This window comes from Sorex araneus, chromosome 10, assembly GCF_027595985.1.
Source record: "Sorex araneus isolate mSorAra2 chromosome 10, mSorAra2.pri, whole genome shotgun sequence".
In the NCBI taxonomy this organism is placed as follows: domain Eukaryota; kingdom Metazoa; phylum Chordata; class Mammalia; order Eulipotyphla; family Soricidae; genus Sorex; species Sorex araneus.
The window spans coordinates 11,710,488-11,721,369 of NC_073311.1; the positions used below are offsets into that span (position 1 = coordinate 11,710,488).

The 10,882-nt window shown below is 46.8% G+C and overlaps 1 pseudogene; it reads left to right on the forward strand.

Moving 5' to 3' along the window:
• The first annotated feature begins 3,791 nt into the window (after window positions 1-3,791).
• Window positions 3,792-9,004, forward strand: LOC101545433 (tubulin alpha-1A chain-like; annotated as a pseudogene).
• Window positions 9,005-10,882: the final 1,878 nt, after the last annotated feature.

Consider the following 10,882-nt stretch of genomic DNA (forward strand, 5'->3'; position numbering starts at 1 on the left):
TAGGGCATTTGCCTTGCACGTGACTTACCCAGGTTTGATTTCCGGCATTCCATATGGTCCCCTGAGCATCGCCAGGAGTAATTCCTGAGTGCAGAGTCAGGAGGAACCCCAGAGCATTGTCAAGTGTGACCCAAAACAAAAATAAAAACAAAACCCAAAAACAAATGGACAGACATGAAGAGTATCATGCTGAATGAAATCAGTCAGGAGAGGGACAGACATAGAATGACTTCACTCATTTGTGAGATATAAAATAACATAGTATGAGACTAACACCCAAAGGCAGTAGAAACAAGGGCCAGCAGGATTGATCCATGCTCAGAAGCCTGATTTGACCTTTTTTTTTTTTTTTGGCGCTTATTTGGATCACACCCAATGATGCTCAGGGGTTACTCCAGGCTTTGCATTCAGGAATTACTCCTGGCGGTGCTGGGGGGGGGCCACATGGATACGGGTTGGCTGCATGCAAGGAAAATGCCCTACCTGCTGTGCTATCACTCCAGCCCCTGGTTTGACCTTTTGAACCCACCAATCAGCCCTATTAAGTGCCTGGCTGGGACTCCAGATGTGGGGAGCTCAGCCCAGGCAGCCCTGCTCCCTTCCCTGACACTTGCCAGCCCAGCGGCTATTTAAAGGCCTGGGGGTGGCTGCGCTCTCACTGCTTCTTCCGCTGACTCCCTGGTAGTCGGCTCACCTAAGACCCTCCGCTCCAGGGATCCTCCAGGGATCCTCCGATCCTAGAACCACAAGTCCTCATCATGGTGAGTGGGGGGCCCCTCTAGGGTGTGGAAGGAGATTGCTCAGTCCCAGAGGAGGTGGGACCGGCGTGCATGTGAAGCGCCATCCCAGCTGCCTTCAGGCCCCTATGGCCGGGACTAGAGAGCTGAGTCATCCGTGCAGACCCCTGGAGTCCAGCTCTTTGGGAGAACTGCCGTCAGAGGGGGATGGAAAGACCTTATCTTGGTGAGAGTTTTCATGGGGCACAGGGCTGGTCTGGAACCCTCACCTGTCACCCAGGAAATTCCTAGGTTCCACACCCCAAGGTGACCCCACCTTCCCACAGTGCTCCCCACAGCTCATGCCCTATATGCTTCCAGCACTCCTGCTCCAGGTGACACAGCTGAGTCACCTGGGACCTTGGGAGCCCCAGGTGGTATCTGTCTACCTACGGGGTGGAAATGTGCTCTTCCTAAAAGGTATTTATCATGCTGTGGGTTGTGAGAAGGGATCATTGAATTCTGCGTTTTTAGGTTTAACTCCGAAGTCTTTCTGGCTGATACTTCCTAAAACTGAAACCTACTGAAGCCAAGCCTCAAAGCATGAAAGGATATTTCACTTAAACCAGAGTAAACCAGTGCTGATAATGTATTCTTTGCTCAGGAACTTGAAATTATGCACAGCTAGAGTATTTTGTATGGGGTGTCTAGACTTCTTGGAAACTCCTTTAGAGGAGTTGGTATGAAAGAGGTCATGTTTCCAAGCAAGGAATTGTGTATCAGTTTGGAAATAGGAACCTTTTAGACTGTTACAGGGAATTGTCAGCCTCTTGCCCTAACACAACCACAGCTGATTATAACAACTTGCAGGTGCTTTAACCTAAGCCCAAAAAGACTCCCAGGAAAGGGATTTGGAGAATGATGAGGTTGAAGGAGCCGCAGTCCCCTGCCTAGGGTCACTGGTTCAATTAACTGCTGTGTGTCTTCTCACAAGACATAGCTGTTGCATGACTAGTTAAAGTGAGCCTAGTATTTTTGTGACTGAAGAGTGGATGGCAAAATAGGGCCAGAGGGATACTAGTGCAGAGCAAATACTTGCTTTCCTTGTAATAGGCTGACCCAGCTGCCATCCCTAGCACCCCATACGGTCCCCCAGCACCGTCAGTAGTCAAGCCCTGAGCATAGCCGGGTGTATCCCAAAAGCAAAATGAAGGGCAAAGCCATAGCCACATTCTAAATAAAAAAGCAGTTTAGATTGGTGTATAATGAAAAGTTCCTGAGCTTCAAAAGTCTCAGAGAAGTCCACTCAACTGAGAGGCTCTTCTCACACATTCATGGTCTTATTCACATTCGCTCTAGTTCTACAGGGCCGTGAAATTTCCACAAGTCCAGTAAAAGGTAAAGATGATGCAATGGTCAACAGTCCTAAGCTCATTGGCGCAAACACCTCGCCCTCCACCCACAGCCTGAGCTGGGTGAGAAACGCAGGTGATATCAGTTTGCAGATGAGATCAGCCGACCATGACTAGCTGGACAGGGAATGTGGGTGGGAAGGAGGGAATCAAAATCAAAGGTTGTGGCTGGGGGGTTGATTATCTCAGGTTATAGAACCAGGCCCTTTGAGATCTTCGCTGGTATAGAAATCTTTAGCTACTACTTTCCTGTTCACAGCTTCTAAAAATTTAAAACCCTCCTGGGAGTAGTAAAATAGGAAATATTTGATATTTCCAAAGCACTCACTAGTCTGACCATGGATTACCTGACTTAATCTGAGATATAGTACCCCTCTTTTTGCCCCCTAAATCTGGGTATAGTCTAGGTTCTACCTGTTTTAGTAAGCAGGAATGAGTTTGGCAGCAAGGGAAAGAATGTCCTCCTAGTATCATTAAATTCTTAAAGCCAACAAAACCTGTGTCCTTCTTTCCATGGGGTGTCAGTAAATTGTTAGTAAATTCCTGGCACTTGGAGGTTTTAAACGTTCTCCCTTTCCTTCCTCACCCATATCCATTAACTTTTTTTTTCTGATGCCTGGGGATAGTACATGGGTTAAGGCACTTGGCTTGTTTGCCATTTGATTCCTGGTACCTTGTATGGTCCTAAGCACAGAGCCAGAAGCCCAGAACACAGTTGGATGTTTCCCAAAAACCCCCCAATTTTTTTCTGAGCCACACCCAGAGGTGATTGGGGGACAGTGACCCCAGTGACCTAATCTGGGGCTCCTGTGCAAACATGCACTGTAGCCCTTTTGAGCCATCTCTCAGCCCCACCCAGATGTGTTGGTCATGAAGGAAACATGTCTAAACATGTCTTACAATTAAATTCTCTTTTTTTTTGCTTTTTGGGTCACACCCGGCGATGCACAGGGGTCACTCCTGGCTGTGCACTCAGGAACCACCCCTGGCAGTGCTCAGGGGACCATATGGAATGCTGGGAATTGAACCTGGGTCGACCGCGTCCAAGGCAAACGCCCTACCTGCTGTGCTATCACTCCAGCCCCAAGATTAAATTCTTAAGGTCAAAACACTGCCTCTGACCACAGCTTTTCAAATACAGCTATTTATTTGGCCTTTTCTTCAAGTCAGAGCTGTAGTTTGCTGGGTTCAGCTGGCTTTAAAGGGGTGAAGGAGAATCTTCAGTCTTAAATAGAATTAAAGAGGAACCTGATGATCTCCATGGTTAAAGTCCCAGAGTGAGTCAGAGCTGGAGGGGGGATTCTGCCTGAGTTAGGGGTTCAGCAGACCTGTTTCTCCACATCTTATGGGAATAGTTTGCCACCCTAAAATGCTAGTAATCTGGCCTTAATTATCTAATATGGCCACAAAGCTTGATTCTGAACTCTGGTATTGCCCAGCAGTTTATTAACATATGCATTTTTTTTCTGAATTCATCTTCAATCATTGCTTTCACTTGTGAAGTAATAATCCCAGGCAGAAGTGGCTTACAAAAGAAGATGGAGGTTAGTCATTTAGGTGTGAATCATTTCTAAGCGACTCTCTAATGCTATTAACTTTTTTCAAAATTTTTCATATTTTCGCTTTTTTCGCTTATTTCCCCCCCCCCCCCCAGCATGAGTGCATCTCTATCCACGTTGGCCAAGCTGGTGTCCAAATTGGCAACGCCTGCTGGGAGCTCTACTGCCTGGAACATGGCATCCAGCCTGATGGCCAGATGCTTGGTGACAAGACCATTAAGGGAGAAGATGACTCCTTCAACACCTTCTTCCATGAGACAGGCACCGGCAAGCGTGTGCCCAGGGCAGTATTTGTAGACCTGAAGCCCACAGTCATTGGTGAGTGACCTCAGACAGCTGAGTGTGAGGTGGAAGCTGGCGAGCAGAAGTGCCAGGGGGGCTCCATGGGCTTCGGAGGCTGGTGCGGGTTGGTGCTGATGGGGTGGGGGAGGGTTGCTTGTTTTTCCCTCAGATAAGGTTCGCACTGGCACCTATCGCCAGCTCTTCCACCCCGAACAGCTCATCACAGGCAAGGGAGATGCTGCTAGTACTTATGCCCGTGGACACTACAATCTTGGTGGGAAGATCATGGACCAAGTCATGGACCAGATTCAGATGAGAGTGAGTAAACATAGTGCTTCTTTAAAACGGGCGGGGGGGAGAGTGCTCTAAGCTTTACGTGTGGGGGCCATGGCTGATGATATGCAGGAGACATTGTAGGATTTAAGTTCAGGTCTGGTCCTTTGAGTCTCCCCAGCCTTGTTTTAAGAGAACAAGTTATAGGAACCGTTGTGTTCACACTGAACGATCCTCGGATGACTCACTAAATAACCAGTTGTTTGGGGGCAGGACCAGTGTTCTTCCCTGTTTCTTACAAGGCGATTTCAACAGAAGTGGTCATTCTGGGTGAGCAATTTATCTGGAGGTAAGAACCAGGGAGCCTCAACTGTCCGACATAAGGCTGCGAGCATCCTTGCTTCAAGCCCAGGCATCCCTTTTTAGGTCATCTTGGTCGCATGAGCAGGGCTGACTTGACAACTAATTGATTATCGTGCCAGTTGCTGTCTGCATAGAGAAAATTCAGACAAACAGCCAGTGACTAGAGAACAGAAAGGGCCCACACCACCAAAGTGGGCTCGTGAAGACACTTAATATGCAAATGTCAGTTATTGACACTTTGACAGTGTGGACGTAACCACAGCAAAAGGCAAGATACCTGCTCTTCACGTTTCCACTAGAGTTCCGGGCAATGTGGACTGAGCTCTCTGGAACACCCCCCAACAATTTTTTAAATGAATGGTTTTTGCATGCCAGCCTCATAAAAACATGGATTATCAGTTGAAAAATACCCAACTGTAGACTTAACTTTCTACTACTAATGACTGCTCACTCCATACCCCCCTTTCAAATCTGGGTGTTGGGTCACACTCAGTGGTGCTCAGGAATCACTCCCGGTGGCTTGGGAGACCATATGGGGTGCCAGGGATCAGACCTGGGTCAGTTGCATGCAAAGTTACCATGAATTAGGCACTATTACCAAGAGTAAGGCACTACTGCTCTGGCCCCTGGAGGACCCCTTTTTGCCATACTGGTGAGCACTGCTTCAACTCAGATTCATGATAGGGTTGAATATGAATTAACTTTTGGTTGTTATGCATTCAGAAGTTTCCTGAGATCTTTTTCCCCCTTATTTTATTTTGGGGGGTATACCTGGCTTTCTTCTGGCTCTGTATCCAAGGATCACTCTGGCAGGAACTTAGGGACCATATGGGGTTCCAGGGATAAACATGGGTAGGGGAAAGAACTTAGGATACCTGTTGAAAGGCAAACACCCTACCTAGCTACTCTATCTCTCTAGCCCCTCTTGCCAGTTTTTGTATGTGTGCGATGCTGAAGAATGAAAGTTTCGATGCTTTTTTGTTCTTGTTTGTGGGCCACATCTGGAGGTGCTCAGGGCTTACTCCTGGCAGACTTAAGGGAGCATGTGAGGTGGCAGGGATCAAATCCAGGTTGGTCACATGCAAGGCAAGTTCCCTGCTTGCTGTACTATCTCTGGCCCCTCACATGCTTTTACCCATGGGAAGCCTGCACGTGACCTTGAGCACCCACATTGTACGCTGAACACTTAGCCAATAGCAACTTCTAATCTCCCTCCCACAAAAAAAGCTCCAGATTTTATTGGATTATTTAAGAGCCTTTATTAATTTTAATAAAATAAAAGTTTTAAATTTTCATTATATCACTGTCCTCCCGTTGATCGATTTGCTCAAGCAGGCACCAGTTATGACTCCATTGTGAGACTTGTTACTGTTTTGGCATATTGAATATGCCACAGGTATCTTGCCAGGCTCTGCGAGTTGGATAATCTCAGTAGCTTGCCGGGCTTTCCGAGAGGGACGGAGGAATCAAACCCAGGTAAATCAGATGACTCTGTGCTCCTTAGGTATGTGAGCTAATGTCTACTGAAAAATCAAGAATGAAGGCCTGGATAAAATAGTAAGGTAGGAAAATCATTATGCAGTCACAGCTGATCTATTCTAAAAAGAATAGCCTTCATTCATGACTTCATACTTTTCCAGATGTTAGTCTTACAGCGGGCCAGAGAGATAGTACTGGTAAGGCACTTGCTTATATACCTTACATGAACCCAACCCAGATTTGATCCCTGCCACCACATTTGGTCCCCCAATCTCCAGCAGGAGTCATCCCTGAGTGCAGAACCAGAAGTGAGCCTGAGTAATGCTGGGTTTGCCCCACTCCCAAAAAGTCTCTACAGGTATGTGGGGTTCATAGTTTCTATGCATTCAGATTAAATTTTCAGTTATTTAAAATCCAGGACCTAGCTTTAGGGACAAATAATTCTAGTAAGGGACCACTGAGAGTTACTGTAACTGCAAGAAATATTACATGTCCTTGGTGTTAGAATCACATGAGGCTTATGTTTGGGGGCCACACTCTGCAGTGCTTAGACCATAGAGCTATCTCTCTGGCCCCCATTAGATTGTGGTCTATTCAACAGAAGGGGTCAGAGAACAGGATGGTCACAAACATGAGTACCTTTTGAGAAGGGATGTTTAACGGAATTCCTGTTTGAAAAGTGAAAATCTGGGCCAGAGCAATAATACAGCAGGTAGGGCATTCCTTGCATACGGCCGACCCGGGTTCGATTCTGGCATCCCATATGGTCCCCCAAGCACTGCCAGGAATAATTCCTGAGTGCAGAGCCAGGATTACCCCTGAGCATTGCTTGGTGTGATCCAAAAAGCAAAAAAATAGAATATTTTCATGGAGCAGCAGTTTTAGGCTAGACTAGACCAATTAAGTAAGGTGACGGGGGAGGGAGGGACAGGCAGTCTCAGAAGTGCCTTTCCCAGAATAACAGACTGTTCTGGTAACTAGACTGGCTTGCCCCAAGCAGTGTTCTGAGAGTTCTAGAGCTTTGGAGATGAGGACTGAATCTCAAGCTTCATACATGCAAGGCATGAACTTTATCGCTCAGCTAGGCCACGCCTCTAAGTAAATCATACCCAGAGTTTGGGATACTGTTCTCATTTAACCACTGACACTGAAACAGCAGTTGGTGTGTTAAGCTGCATTCAGTGTGAGCCTGGGAGTTGCACTAATATGGATGTTAATAAATGTGGACTAGAGCAATAGAACAGCAGGTGGGGCAGTTGCCTTGCACCTGTTTGACCCGGACTTGATCCCTGGCACCCCATACGGTCTCCCAAGCCCATCATAAGTGATCCTTAAGTTCAGAGCCAGGAGTAAGGCCTGAACTGAGGCTGAAAATTCACTGAAAGTGAAACCGCAAAGGAACGGGCAGAGCTATATTGAAACCCAGCTTGGCTCTAGCACTAGATCCTTGAAACTTGGCTATTCTGTTATAGTTTCAAACAACTGCCAGATCTTTCAAAAGATGATGTGGGTCTGGTGATCCCAGACCTGCCCTCAGTTGCTTACTCTCCAAAGAAGATGTACGGTCACAGCCAGGGCAATACAGAGGTGTCTCCACTCCAAAAAGTGTTTTAAAACCAGACCACAGCTCAGTAGCAGAGCATGTTCCACTAGCGCCCCTCCCCTACGCCCCCCAAAAGAAAGCTTTCTAGCAGATTCCCCCAACCATCCTTTCCAGCTGATTTAGGAAAGGTTAGAACATTGGCACTTTGGAAACTACTTATAACTGCTTTCTCAGCAACCTTCATTCAGGGGCTCTGTGGTCCCAGGTGTTAACCCCAGGGCTTTGCTAATGCAAAGCAGGTGCTCTACCATTGAGTTCTTTCCCTGCCCTTGGTCATTGTTAAAACTTGGGTCAGTGAGGTGGATTCAGCGAACTCATTGTAGCTTTCACTGAGACTAAAGTTAATACTTTCTTTGCAGGCTGACCAGTGCACAGGGCTTCAGGGCTTCTTGATATTCAACAGCTTTGGTGGGGGAACCGGTTCTGGATTCACCTCCCTGCTGATGGAACGTCTCTCTGTCGACTATAGCAAGAAGACCAAGCTCGAGTTCGCTGTTTACCCAGCCTCCCAGGTGTTCACCAGTGTGGTGGAGCCCTACAACTCCATCCTCACCACCCACGCCACCCTGGAGCACGCTGATTGTGTTTTCATGGTGGACAATGAGGCCATCTATGACATCTGTCATAGAAACCTTGGTACTGAATACCCAGAATACCCCCTCTTGAACAGTTTGATGGGTCAAATTGTGTCCTTGATCACTGCTTCCCTCCGATTTGATGGGGCCCTGAATGTCAATCTGATAGAACTCCAGACCTACCTGGTGCCATTCCCCCGAATCCATTTCCCTCTGACCACATACGCCCCTGTCGTCTCTGCTGAGAGAGCCTACCATGAACAGCTCTGTTGCAGAGATCACCAGTGCATGCTTGGAGCCAGCCAACCAGATGGTCAAGTGCAACGCTCGCCGTGGCAAATACATGGCTTGCTGCCTGTTGTACCGCGGTGACGTGGTGCCCAAGGATGTCATTGCTGCCATTGCCACCATGAAGACCAAGCGCAGATTCCAATTTGTGGATTGGTGCCCCACTGGCGTCAAAGTGGGTATTAATTACCAGCCTCCCACTGTGGTTCCTGGGGGGGACCTGGCCAGAGTCTAGCGGGCTGTGTGCATGCTGAGCAACAACACAGCCATTGCTGAGGCCTGGGCCCGCCTGAACCACAAGTTTGACCTGATGTATGCCAAGCGTGCCTTTGTGCACTGGTATGTGCGTGAGGGCATGGAGGAGGAAGAGTTCTCTGAGGCCCGTGAGGACATGGCTGCCTTGGAGAAGGATTATGCAGAAATTGAAGCACATTCTACAAATTGGAAGGAGTAGTAGTTTCTTAAGTTTGAAAGTTTCTTTCAATATTCCTTTTTTTTCTCTTTAAATTGTCTTGTTTTTGTTGCTTCCTATTCTCCTCTAAGTGCACAAGTGTCACTGGCTTCATCTACATCCTGGTAAATGCTGATGGGGATTATGGGGATGGAGAAAGCTGGAAGCTGGTCTTGGCTGGGCCTTCCCCACACTGATATATTCATTAAGTTCCCAGCTGGTCTGCTACAAGGTCTTGCTATTGGGCAGCAGCCAGAACTAAAGTGATGTTATAAATACAATGCTTTCAATTTATATTTTAGCATCATTTATATAAAATACACCCCATTTGTCCTCTGAAACAAGCAACTGTTTTTTCATTTTCAGAATTCTTAAAAGCTTAAGAATTAAGCTTATTAACAAGCCCATCTCATTACTCCAGCCAGCACCACTGAGTATGGTCCCCTAACAACAAAAAATTATACTTTTTATAACCTCATTCACACATCTGAAGGGTAATATACCATAAGAAACAGTAGAGGAATTATACTTTTTTTTACATGTAAAGGGAATGTTATGAAAAAGTTTTTGTAAAACTATAAAGGGCAATAAGAAATACAGATAGAATTGACAAGGAGGTGGTAGTAAACAGTTCTTGGCATTAAAATTTCAATTATCAAAAATCTTTTTTAGAAACGTTAAAATTTGAGAGCTGTTGACCACACATTCCAAATAAACTTATTCCCACACAAATCCATTATGTTGGTCAAAAAATTGCTCAATTCCATTCAACAGGAATTCTTCCCTGTTGTTGCTATTGTGCCAGCACAAGCCAGGAGTGAACAGACAGCTCAGGATAGGATCGTGAGTTTATTAGAGACTCAGCACTGAGGACCCTAAGTCAGAAGAGAGACTTGTAGTCCCGTTCGCCGAGAGGGTCTCTTTTTTTTTTTTTCCTACAACCTACTCACATCCTTATCGGTGAAGCAGGAGATACAGAGGTAATTGGCACAGGAAAAAACAATGCATCTTTCCCACATGGCACGGCCTTCGGGTGCTCAATAGGAAAACTGTCAGTATATCTGGCCCATTTGGTGTGGCCTTCAGGTGCCATCTCTCCTGAGCTACCATAAATCTGTCAGACCCATCACACTCCCATAAATCCGGTGGGCTGGTGGGTCCTTAACTCTGTTAATTGGGGCCATAAAAGGAATGCTGCTCCATCTCGTTTAATTTAGGGGGTCAGTTTCAGTTTCTCAGTCCCCATCACATTTTCTTAATTTTCATTACGTTTTCATAATTCTCATTACATACAGGTTCTTTGTCCTTACAATACCTGGTGCTCATATTTAGTTGTCACATGCTCGCTCCCACACTTGTGGTGCTCACGTTCTGTTTGGAGTGTGCAACTATGGCTGTACAACTATGAACACACGTCTGATCACCAGGGATACTTCTGGCTCTAGTGCTCAGGTATTTGGGGGGTGCTTAACAGAGGAGGGTTGTGCACCTTAAGTTGGGGTGTTCACGGCTACAGTGCAGCCAGAAATCACATGGAGAGCCAGGATCCTATCACTCAGGATTGCACTCAGCACCTGTGGTGGCACCGCGGAGGAAACCCATGACTTTAAACTTACAAGACAGGAATTCTAAGTCACCGGGCTACTTACATCCACGGGGTCCCATCCAGCCTTGTGCCTGCACAGAAAGTCAGCTACTGCTGCTTATCAGATAGGCTCAGTTTCTCCTGTAGCCTGAGCAGCTGGGGTCTGGAAAGAAAAGGAGCTTTGGCAAGGCTGGAGGTCCAACCTCAGAGAGGTGCCTGGAGACCTTCCTAGCCCAGGAGACTGGTCATGGGAGCATGAAGGGAAAAGGACTGATGACATGTGATGGATGGAGGAA